The sequence below is a fragment of the Schistocerca americana genome, chromosome X, assembly GCF_021461395.2.
Source record: "Schistocerca americana isolate TAMUIC-IGC-003095 chromosome X, iqSchAmer2.1, whole genome shotgun sequence".
In the NCBI taxonomy this organism is placed as follows: domain Eukaryota; kingdom Metazoa; phylum Arthropoda; class Insecta; order Orthoptera; family Acrididae; genus Schistocerca; species Schistocerca americana.
This window is the reverse complement of record NC_060130.1, coordinates 243,605,066-243,618,023: the sequence shown is the minus strand read 5'-3', so window position 1 is coordinate 243,618,023 and position 12,958 is coordinate 243,605,066. Positions and strand designations below refer to the sequence as shown.

General features: G+C 40.7%; 1 protein-coding gene across 1 annotated transcript in view; it reads right to left on the bottom strand.

The window, feature by feature from the left end:
* LOC124554821 (protein sickie) overlaps window positions 1–12,958 on the bottom strand; it is a 1,236,186-nt gene that overhangs the window by 48,301 nt on the left and 1,174,927 nt on the right. The window lies entirely within an intron of this gene.

The window sequence follows — 12,958 nt, the reverse complement described above, 5'->3', positions numbered from 1 at the left end:
TCAGCACAAAAGCTGGTGGTCAAAGAAGCCTGGAACTGGTTGAGTACTCCGAACAGTAGTGCTGACCCTACAATTAATGGCATGCTCTTGTGTGTCATACTGCTAATAATGATTTGGGTGATATTATCTTTATGGTTTACCACAGTGCCACAAACAAAAGTTTTCTCACTGAAAATCATCTTGGTCTAGCTAAGAAAACAACACAAGATCATCCTAACTAGAAAACATATTTAAAATGCATGCACCAAGATTCCACTCAAAACAGAAAACAAAGATCCACTTTGGAATATTCCAAGGAACAGTGACAAAGGATGAGTTCTGCACAATTGTTTTTTTAATTGTGTAAGATAACCTCACTACAGCAAGCTGAAAGGCAATGAAGTAGTTCAACGAGACACAAAACAAACTGACTGACCAATGGATAGTATTATGATGAGATCACATGTTTGTATATTTAGTGGAGTGTACACTGCATTGAAATTTTGGGCACATTAAAACTATGTTACACTGAGACTTAAGCCCGAACTGTGGCCTTTCATATGAAATGCGTTATCATTTGCATCATCCAAGCACATCTAATGGACTGACATAAATTCTTTTTATTTGAAAATGATAATTAACAGGCTTTTGCCCACTTTGGACTGTTTGATATGGGAAAGATTGTTGATACATACAGCCTAGGAAACAGGCAAATTCCACAGTTATTCAATGTAAAAACCAGGAAATCTATCAGGCTCAAGTGCTTGGTTAGCTGTGAATAGTCTAAACTATTCTTCAATATCAAGAGTGTTTATTTCAATAACAATGATACAGGAATGTATGTGTGGATCAAACAATGGTACTGCAGTCAGAGTCTAATGCATGAATATAATTTAAAATGTTGAATTTAATACTTTGACATTGTATTTGTTATCTTCAATTTCAACTTCAGACTGATTTGCAAGAAACTGAGTATCAGCTTTTGGTCCCTTAATTGACTGTACACAAGATGAGAACTTCCTATGATTTTCTTACAGATCGTTTGCTAGGATCTGACTTAAGAAATAATCATTTTACCATTAGGCATTCTGGGGGATGGGTGAGTTGCATGAAGTTTTCTCTGTCAGTTTCCATACATTCTCTTTTGTAATGAGAATGTAACAATTCAAGTTTCCACAATGTTCTCCAAAAGGTCTCAATAAGGTCTTTGCTGTCTCCTGTTATCTTATTTTATCTAGAGCACAGTTTATGACGTGCTGAAACTTACACCAGACTGCTTTGTGGGACTGAAACTAGATGCTCTCAATAGATAGGATACTTATTGTACTAGCGGGTACCAGTTCTACCAAAGACACATATACTTCCCTAAGGTCCTTAATCGGATTTTTACCTCTGGTGAGCATTGTTGCTATATCAGCATCAGTGTCATTAATTGGTCGAAAATACTACTTAGCAAATGTGTTCAGCATTACTGTAATGTATGTGTAGTTCTCCTGGTCAATACTGTGAAAAATAAAGCCATCCCCTAATATTGCACTATCATACTTAGACTATTTATGAGTTACCTTACACCCAATGGCTCTGAATCTCATTACTATTGGAACCTCACTAGAATAATATTTCAGATTGTTAATATAAGTACTCCACTTTGAGATGTTTAATCTATTTCTTCATTAATGCTTCACATGCTTAAACTCACACAACTTCCTAAATTGTGTTTCAATCAACTCTCAGTACTTTATTTGAGAAAGGCAAGTTCTAGGACTTTGCTGCGAATATTGGAGAGGCAAGTCTTTTTGGCTTGTCTCATTATCAACAGGAGACAATGTTTCAAACCTATTCTCTGGAAGTAATGGGGTTTGCCTTTCACCCACATACTACATTCAAAAGTTCCTGCAGAAGAGTTCTTGAGTCGCCAATCATCAGCTGAGAACTGGTGCTAAATAAAGAACAGGCATTCACTTCCACTCAGAACCACATAATAAAATAAGTAAACGAAAACACTAAGTATGATGGCCAACTACTACTACTGCTACTGAGAAAGCTGCCACACTACTAGTTCCTATCTATAATTTCTAAATTTCACAGTTTAATTTATCACAAATTTTCACTGTACCCTTTACTCAGCAAAACCACTGGGTCTATGGTCAAATCTACTTTCTGCTATGGTTTTTCTCCAAGGGGTGTTAGCATAGCAGCATAGCAGCAGAATCTCTGTGGAATTTGATATGTATGGATAGCAAGTAGTCCACTAGAAAAAAAGAATGCCAGTTTGCTTCGGGAGAAATACTGAAGGTTAGAAAATAAATGTTTTATTGGAAAACTCGTCCCTAAACTGTTTTAAGGTAACTGAAGTGCCTGTTGATTTAAGAAGGTCATTCATTTTAAAGCTGAATTACTGTTTCAGTAATGGTCCAGAGAGTATTCTTCACTTTATCTTCTGGATGAAAGAACAAGGAGATTCTATTGGAATAAATCTCTTCTTGGTGTGAAAATTTTCCATAAGAATTGAGATTTTGAAATTAAATGAATAATTTCATGTGACTGCCTCTTGTAATGGTCGGATGCATGAAAAATGTACGCACACAGCGGCACTGTGATGTCACCGTTGCTTTGAGTACAAACAAGGAAAATTGTTAAGTGACAGATGATGATGAAGCAAAATTTCATAATATAGCAATGAGCAGACAGTGTTCAACAAAAATAATTATTAGCATAAATATTCTTTAACCACTTAAACACAACACACCATGCAAAGTAAGTTGTTTATGATACAATCATATCAGCAGACATTGTCATAGATGTGATGGTGATGTCCGAAAGTATTGTTCAAGAAAATTGTTTTGAAGCCTTCCAGAGGAGAAACAGAGGTCATCAAACTTCACATGACATGAGCAACAAAGAGAGAAGGATTACGTGCTTACTCCTACAATGGGGTATAGGAAATAAAGCCAAGTGATGGACAAGTATGAGCGGCATACCGGGAATGTTTTCAATTGTTTACTGTAGGTAAAGTGAAGATGTTAGTTATGACTTGATGATGAGGGATTACTTCATTCACCTGACTGTCAATTCTTAAAACATGTACATAAAATGCTCAAAATGTCTGCTTGAATCAGAAACCTCTTTCTCAGTACTCTTTAAATACAGTCACCCATGTTACACAGTTAAAAATAACCCTTCATTCTCAGTGTAATCCAGTATATAACATGATGTGTCTAATTGTAATCAGGCTACTGTGGCTTGTGTATACTGTTCGGTCTGTCAACAGGACTTAAAGGGTCATTTCAAGCTTAGACTACATATTGTCAGTTTACATGCTACTGTGTGACACTATTGTGAAATACAAAACATTGAATATCTGGCTTATACTGATTGTCTGCAGTTAACAACAACACTATCTACAAATTATCACTTGTAATCATGCACTTCCATTCTGGAAGCAATTGAGAGGATTGTGTCAATCAATACTTTACACATTTTCCTCCATACAATCAATCAGGCCTCTAGGCATCCATTACCAACAACAGTAGAAACCTTCTGTACCATTTTGCGCAGAGATAGTAGGCAAGGGAACATCTGGAATGGAACCTGGATCAATGGTACTGGGATGCCTCCTAAGAGAGGCACAAGATTTGTCTGAAATGTGATGATCATCAAAGTATAGAGTGGAGGCAACCACATATCAATGCTCAACTCAGGCACACAGTCATATAGTATCATCAGTAAGTCGGTCAGTCATGTTTAGGGCTGGTTTGGTGTATAGAAGTTAGATGCCTCCCATTACCGTCATGGCTAATTTGAGGGTTTTAAAATATCAGAACAGGATTCTCTCAGCCCTGCTGTCAACGTTCCAGTCATGGGTTCTACTTTCAAGGTGATAATGCACAGCAATACTATGCCCACCTCATGATCATCATCTCCAGGAAGCAGGAACTGTCAAATGTCCTGCAGTATCAAGCTGACAGGAACCAGACTGAACATTCTGGAGACCAACTGAAACTTGCAATGTAGCATCTGAGGAATTCTCCTCACACTCTGGGTGACCTCAAAAGGGCTTGCACTGCAATGTTTGTATCACCTTGTGACTGGCACACCAAGGAGTATTGAAACAAGTTACAGAAACAGAAAGGAGCAATAAAGTAGTGGATTTTACTCAGGAGCAGATTTTGATTTCACTGATGTTATTTGGATTTTGGTTATTTTTCCCTCCACAGCCAAGTTTTTTTAAGTTTCATAATGATTATTATTTCATTCACTGGACCTCACCAACCTAAACCCACATACATTCACCAATATGCAGCTTGTGTAAAACTTCATTTGAATAGTTTACTAGGACTGAGCAACCTAACTGCTTTTCACCGAGGGATTACCTCACCACCAAAGATCAGTATATGGTGCACATTATCCCATTTACACAGCATTGGACCAGAAGCCTCAATCTGAAGAGTTATAAGGGATGTGCACTGGGAATCTTATCAATTTGTCAATCAGACCGACAACTGTGAACTTACAGAAAAATATGTGCAATGCAACTTACCACTACCCCATACACAGCATGCAGTAAAGAAAACAGGGAGGAGGTTACTCCCCAAAGAGTTGTGGTCTCTATGATGTCCAGATTTGTCTTTGAAGGCATTTTACCAAAAGTATGAATGAACCAGAACTTCACAAAGAGAAGGAATATCAACGTTTAACACCTTATTGACACAGATCATTATAGATGAAGCACAAGCTCAGAGCGAGGTAGAATGGGGAAGAAAATCAACTGTGCCCTTTTGATAGAACCATACTGGCATTTGTTTTAATTGATTTAAAGAAATCACAGCAAAGTAGAACAAATGAAGAGTAGGGTTCAACATCCTTTGGATAACAAGGTGAGTTGAGACAAGGAACAAGCTCAGCAAGACTTAGGATTCTGCCTTAAAATTATTAAAATAGTGGAAGGAAGCTCACATTAGCACAAAACTAATAAAATCAGCTAGTTACAATTTGACTGGGTACCTCTTCCCGCCAGTGGACTTGGCTATTGTAAAAACACCTTGCACAGTCCGAAGCACCTGGGAATGGATTGTGTACAGACCATCATCAGCAGGACTGCAGAAAGCCAAAGGAATGGGGTGCTGAGCACATATAGCGTTATACCATGGAAATATTGTGCCATATTCAAAGAGGATATTAAAGTCAATGTTAACTTGTTGCTTTGCTGACTCATCCCATAAACAGACAGATGGCTGCTCCTTTGGCAGGGACCGAGCTGGCACACGGTGGCTGGTTACAGAGAGCTCCAACATTAGGCGGCGCATTATGGATCCCTTAGGGAAATTGAGTCCAGGGCTAGAAAGAAGTCCAATGTGCACTCAGTATGTATGCTGGTGGGCCTCAACCGAGATACAGAGGGGGCCCTGCCTACAGCTATCAAGGGTTCAGGGTTCAGCCATCTGCAAGTTGTGGCTCATGTCAGCACAAGTGACGGCTATCATTTGGGTTCTGAGGCCATCCTCGTTCATGTAGACGGCTGGCAGAAGTGGTGAAGGGTGCTGGCATCCCTTGTGGTGTGCAAGTAGAGCTCACAATTTGAAGCATTATTCCCATGGGGCTGATTGGGGCCCTCTGGTTTGGAGCCGAGTGGAGGGTCCCAACCAAAGGCTCTGTCAATATTCTGACAGTCTTGGTTGCAGACATCTGGACCTGAGTTAAGTGGTGGAGAATTGTATCACACCCCTTCATAGATCAGGGGTGCACTACACAAAGTATGCAGCTACTCGGGTAGCAGAGTGCTTGTGCAGTGCACATGGTTTTTTTTTTTTAGGTTAGGCAGTAGTTTGAGGTCCTCCAATGAATACTCACCAGTCGATAAGCAGAGAGTAAAAACACTTCGACTGTCAAAATTTTTAACAGTAAACTGTTGAAGTATTCATAATAAAGTTCCTGAATTTACTACCCTCCAGAAAAGCTGTCACACACAAATTATTTTCGGAACTGAGAGTGGGCTGAAACCCCAACAGCAAGCTCAAAAACATTTAGCAAGGCATGGAACATATATTGGAAAAACAGATTAGACACTGCAGTAGGGGGACTATTCACTGCAGTTGATAAAAATATTGACTATCAAGGTTGAAACTGAGTCTGATCATAAATTTATCTGAATGTGAGAAGCAGGCCTAGGTGAACTACAGTTAATTATCAGATGTTTCTACTGGCCACCTGATTCTGCCATAACAGTTGCAGCATCATTCAAAGAAAGTATATGCTCAGTAGAGCGGAAATACCATCATGCAATATTAGTTGGAGGCGACCTTAATCTACCAAGTATAGACTGGGATGTCTATGGATTTACTGCACGTGGTATGGACAGACAGTATTGTGAAGTACTTCTGAACATATTTTCGAAGTACTATGTTGAACAGCCCACATGCAATGGAAATATTTTAGACCTTGTAACTACAAATTGGCCGGACCTTATAGACAGTGTCAGTATAGAGACAGGGATTAGTGATCATTATATCATAGCAACAATGGCTACTTAAGTTAATAAATCCATCAAGAAAGCTAGCAAGCTAGCACAGTATTTATGTTAGAAAGAGCAGACAAGCAATTGTCAGCACCTTACTTAGACAATGAAAAAGACATCATTTATTTCTGATATGACAGATGTAGATGAATTATTGGCAAAGTTTAAACTGATTGTAAATTTCTCTATGGATAAGTATGTGCCAAGTAAATGGCTTAAGGACAGAAAAAGCTGATGAAGCAGACATTTCTACACTCTCAGTTAAAAAAAGAACATGGAAATGTTTGTAGAAATTCATGTATCTGTAAGAAAATCGATGCGAGAAGCAGACGATGACTTCCACCAGCCCACCTTAGTGAAAGCTCTTGGGCATCCCTGAAGGGAACAAGATGTTCTTTTGCAAAGCACTACTGAGAAAATTCAGAGAACTGACATTTGAGGCTGACTGCACAATGATTCTACTGCTGCCAACATACATTTCACATAAGGACCATGAAGATAAGAGTAGAGAAAATTTGGGCTCGTAAGGTGGCATACAGAAAAATGTTTTTCTCTTGCACTATCTGCAAGTGGGACAGGAATGGAAATGGCTAGCAGTGGTAAAAATTACCCTCCACCATGTGCCATGCATAGTATGTATGTAGAGATAGATTGCTTTCAATCTCATTTCCAGTTTCTTTTTTAAATTAAGATTGTTCCACTTATTTATTACTAATGCACCACAATTACCACCCCGTAGCCTAATTTCTAAACTGGACATTCATTTTTAAAAGTAAAGAACATCATATTTTAAAACTTCAGCATCATCTGCAATTTATGATTATGCTATACAGCATATTCCTAAACCTATCTTAGTCTAGAAATTGCCACAACAGTAAGACCATTAATCTTCTAATTATAGGTAATCTAACTGCCTTGTTTCTAGAGGGTTGCAACAGTCACCTTCACATTTATTTTATAACTTAATAAATTGCAATACTCATCTTTATATCCAAGTTACTCACATGGTATGGTTATATATAAACATTCTACAGTTCTAAGGCCTCTTTCACACAGAGCAACTGACAAGTGCTTTTCAGGGATGCTTCCTCTGTCAAAGCATCACATTAATTGGGAACCGTCAGGTGTGCAGCCCCACTATGCTTTTGTAGTACTCAGTGGTGGACTGCCACCACCGGAGGCACAGAATCACCACTGAGCTACTGCTGGCCTAACACCGCTCCCATTAGCAGCCTTCACACGCCACTACTCGGTGGCATTGATGACCAGCCAAACTGCGGGTTGCCACATAGGAACAGTCGGCATGTGACATCAGTATAGCAGTACCAGTGGCGGTAGCAGTATCAGTAGTGCAAGTACACCTGTTCTTAGCAGCAGTGGGCTGTGATGTGCCATGTGAATGCTTGGGCACTGCAGAGAAATGCTTCTTGGAGGTGTCATTTGAAAGGGCCCAAAGAAACTTTAATTCAGCTGATGTAATTTTCCTTGTATCACTTTTTAAAAGTACCTGCGTCTTGCTTCCAAGCAAAGGCAGCTCTGCTGCTTATCAAGGTACAACCTTTGATGACCTACCTATTTGACAATCTCTTCTTCATCTTTGCTGTCTTCCTCTTCATAATAAGTGGGTTCTACTAAAAACAGATTCGGACTGCCTCTGCCTCCCATCTCCCCCCCCCCTTTCCCGGACCAATTCCCCTCCTTGAAAAGGGAATGCACTGTTCTGAAAAACAGGAGTACTGTTTTCTGTCTAAGTATTTCTATGGGGAGAAGTCCAAACTACACCATCTCCAGGCAAGTACTATCCAACCTTTCTGTCTCTTTGTTATTTTTGGAATTTTCTAAACTGAACTTTCTATGCAATGGTGGATCATTTGTTAACTGTATATTCCACTTATCATTTGTAAATTTCTTTTTCGATTATTTATAACAAGTCAATGTGTATGTTAGGCTACATGCTGGGCACTTATAATTACTAAATAGGACAGTTGCTTGAACTTAATAAAACTGAACATGTTAAGACCCAGACAGTAGTCATGTTACTAATGAAAGATACTTAAATATAACAACAAAATCAAACTTTTTTTAATTATGTACTACACATCTGCCACAATTTTCAATAGATGCAGCAGCAACAATCAATGGTTGACTGCACTCACTTTGTAAAACTATCCAACATGACATGCTAGCTGGTACTGCAATATGGCTGAAATCAAGAGGAAACTACAGTCGTAATGTTCTCTGAAGACATGCAGCTCTGCTGTATTTTTAAATGATGATGATGACATCATCTTCGGTAAAATATTCCAAAGCAGGGTGTATACACAGATAAGGAAAAAAAAATTCCTGGATTTCCTGCTTAAAAATACACTTTCTCCCAGGTGAAAATACACTTTTTCCGCGTTAACTGACAGCATACTTTTCCTCAGAACTGTAAAACTTATCAATCCTTTGAATTCCTATGGTTTTATACACCAGTGTAGAATTTCCCTGCAATTTTGTAAGCCAGTCATAGCTTACGTCACGTGATCTCGCCAGCCGATGACAGCGGATATTCGGAGCATAGGACACGTGATGTAGTCAGCCAATAGCAACATCACTGTTAAGCAGCGCGGACACACAAATAGGAAAAGTTAATGGTTTAAATTAACATACATCGTGTTTCTACAAGAAAAGAAAAGCTTTCATATGTAATATTAGTCTTTAAGATTAATCAACTGCACGAGAAGTTAAGCTTTCACATATAATGCTGGTCTTTTTTGCGTGTGTTTCACTTTAAGATACATCACACAAATGTGCGAGTAAAATTTTTTTAACGATGACATAAATGTCTGATCTTCTGGGCTCAAAATTCTTCTAAACAGTCATCCTCAAAGAGCTGATTTTTAAATGAGAGTCAAATGCTCTGTGATTTAAGAAATTCATCGTACATTCTCGCACATGGATCACCTTATGTAAAAAGAAATTTACTCTGAAAGTAATGCTTTTCAAACAAGCATTCACAATATTTTCCCGTGACCTGTTAGAAATAGGTTCATTTCAGCAGCTGTCAGAGAGCACCAGATAACAGGCGTCACCTTGCTTGCGCAGTTACGATGACGCAGGAAGCCCGTATGTTCGTACGAGTAAAACGTTAAAAGATCTTGCATGATGTCATAAAAGAAACAAGACATCAGAGGATACTCCAAGCGCATTGGAATTTCATGAACCATACTAAAATGCATAATTGGCTTAAAGTGCACATTCATATGTCCAGATTTGGATGCATATCTTCTTGGAGTACCAGTACCGAGCGAGAGCACCAGCAGCAGCGAGTACTGTTTGTATAAAGCGTTTTTGTACTTATTTGCTGCGCTTAGCTTTTAAATAGTTTTTCTGGGAAAACCTAGCGTAGTTTTCGCGTCTCGTATTTCAGTGAGTGTTTCTTGATTATCAGAGTAGCTCATCAGAAGATTATCTTGGGAATTTGTCACCGTATAGAGTAGGGTAAACATAGTCATGTGTAGGGACTGTGGTTGTTGTGAGCGGACGCAAGGAGAATTGGCCACTCTTCGGGGGCAGGTGGAGGCTTTGTCTGTTAGGCTCATCGAGCTCGAGGCGCAGGCGTCGGCTCGTAGTGGCGTTGGGGCAACTGTGGTGAGACCTATGCGTACTTCGGTGGCCTTGGAATCACATGGAACCCCTGATGTCGCTGCGTCTTCCGGCAGTGAGCATCTTACCGGTCAGCCATCACTCCAGGGTGAATGGCGGACAGTGGTGGGCTCGCGCGTGCCTGGCCGAAAGGCGAAGGTGGGATCTGGCCGCGTGGCAGCTGCCTTACCCCTTTCCAACAGGTACGGGGTGCTTCCTAGTGGTGATGACATCGTTTCCGAGCCACCACAGGATGCCTCGCCTGTTGGGCCAGTGGCCGATTCTCCGGCAAGGTCCCGACAGTCACAGAGGGCGGGCCTATTAGTTATAGGGAGCTCCAACGTTAGGCGGGTTATGGAGCCCCTTAGGAAAATAGCGGGTAGGTCGGGGAAGAATGCCAGTGTGCACTCGGTGTGCTTGCCGGGGGGTCTCGTCCGTAATGTGGAGGAGGCCCTTCCGGCAGCTATTGAACGCACTGGGTGTGACCGGCTGCAGATAGTAGCACATGTCGGAACGAATGACGCCTGCCGCTTGGGTTCTGAGGCCATCCTTGGTTCCTTCCGGCGGCTGGCTGATTTGGTGAAGACAACCAGCATCGCACGCGGAGTGCAAGCTGAGCTTAATATCTGCAGCATAGTGCCCAGAGTCGATCGCGGTCCTCTGGTTTGGAGCCGTGTGGAGGGTCTAAACCAGAGGCTCAGACGACTCTGCGACTATAATGGTTGCAAATTCATCGACCTCCGTTATTGGGTGGAGAACTGTAGGGCCCCCCTAGACAGGTCAGGCGTGCACTACACACCGGAAGCAGCTACTAGGGTAGCAGAGTACGTGTGGCGTGCACACGGGGGTTTTTAGGTTAGAGGGACCCCCCCTTGGGCGAAACGATAAAATACCTGACGGCTTACCAGAGAGGACATTATCATCGTTGATAAAGAACGTCCGTCCTCAGAGACCAAAAACAGGAAAAGTTAACGTAATATTGGTAAACTGCAGGAGTATCCAGGGCAAGGTTCCTGAATTAGTATCTCTTATTGAAGGAAATAGTGCGCATATAGTATTAGGAACGGAAAGTTGGTTAAAACCGGAAGTGAACAGTAACGAAATCCTAGACACAGAATGGAATATATACCGCAAGGATAGGATAAACGCCAATGGTGGAGGAGTATTTATAGCAGTAAAGAATTCAATAATATCCAGTGAAGTTATTAGCGAATGCGAATGTGAAATAATCTGGGTTAAGTTAAGTATCAAAGGTGGGTCAGATATGATAGTCGGATGCTTCTATAGACCACCTGCATCAGCAACCGTAGTAGTTGAGCGCCTCAGAGAGAACCTGCAGAACGTCGTGAAGAAGTTTCGTGATCATACTATTATAATAGGGGGAGACTTCAATCTACCAGGTATAGAATGGGATAGTCACACAATCAGAACTGGAGCCAGGGACAGAGACTCTTGTGACATTATCCTGACTGCCTTGTCCGAGAATTACTTCGAGCAGATAGTTAGAGAACCAACTCGTGAAGCTAACGTTTTAGACCTCATAGCAACAAATAGACCGGAACTTTTCGACTCCGTGAATGTAGAAGAGGGTATCAGTGATCATAAGTCAGTGGTTGCATCAATGACTACAAGTGTAATAAGAAATGCCAAGAAAGGAAGGAAAATATATTTGCTTAACAAGAGTGATAGGGCACAAATCGCAGAATATCTGAGTGACCACCATCAAACGTTCATTTCTGAGGAAGAGGATGTGGAACAAAAATGGAAAAAATTCAGAAACATCGTCCAGTACGCCTTAGATAAGTTCGTACCGACTAAGGTCCAAAGCGAGGGGAAAGATCCACCGTGGTATAACAATCATGTACGAAAGGTACTACGGAAACAAAGAAAGCTTCATCATAGGTTTAAGAGTAGTCGAATCATAGCTGATAAGGAAAAGCTGAACGAAGCGAAAAAGAGCGTAAAGAGAGCAATGAGAGAAGCATTCAACGAATTCGAACATAAAACATTGGCAAACAATCTAAACAAGAACCCTAAAAAGTTTTGGTCATATGTAAAATCGGTAAGCGGATCTAAATCCCCTATTCAGTCACTCGTTGACCACGATGGCACCGAAACAGAGGACGACCGAAGAAAGGCAGAAATACTGAATTCAGTGTTCCGAAACTGTTTCACTGCGGAAAATCGTAACACGGTCCCTGACTTCAGCCGTCGCACGGACGCCAAAATGGAAAATATTGAAATAAACGATATCGGAATTGAAAAACAACTGCTATCACTTAGTAGCGGAAAAGCATCCGGACCAGACGAGATACCCTTAAGATTCTACAGTGATTATGCTAAAGAACTTGCCCCCTTTCTATCAGCAATTTATCGTAGATCGCTGGAAGAACGTAAAGTACCTAGCGACTGGAAGAAAGCGCAGGTCGTTCCCATTTTCAAGAAGGGTCATAAATCAGATGCGAATAATTATAGGCCTATTTCGCTTACGTCAATCTGTTGTAGAATAATGGAACATGTTTTGTGTTCTCGTATTATGACGTTCTTAGATAATACAAATCTCCTTCATCATAACCAACATGGATTCCGCAAACAGAGATCATGTGAAACTCAGCTCGCCCTATTTGCCCAAGAAATTCACAGTGCCGTAGACACTGGCGAGCAGATTGATGCCGTATTCCTGGACTTCAGGAAGGCATTTGATACGGTTCCGCACTTACGTTTAGTGAAAAAAATACGAGCTTACGGAATATCGGACCAGGTTTGCGATTGGATTCAGGATTTCCTAGAAGAAAGAACACAACATGTCATTCTTAACGGTTCAAAATCTGCAGATGT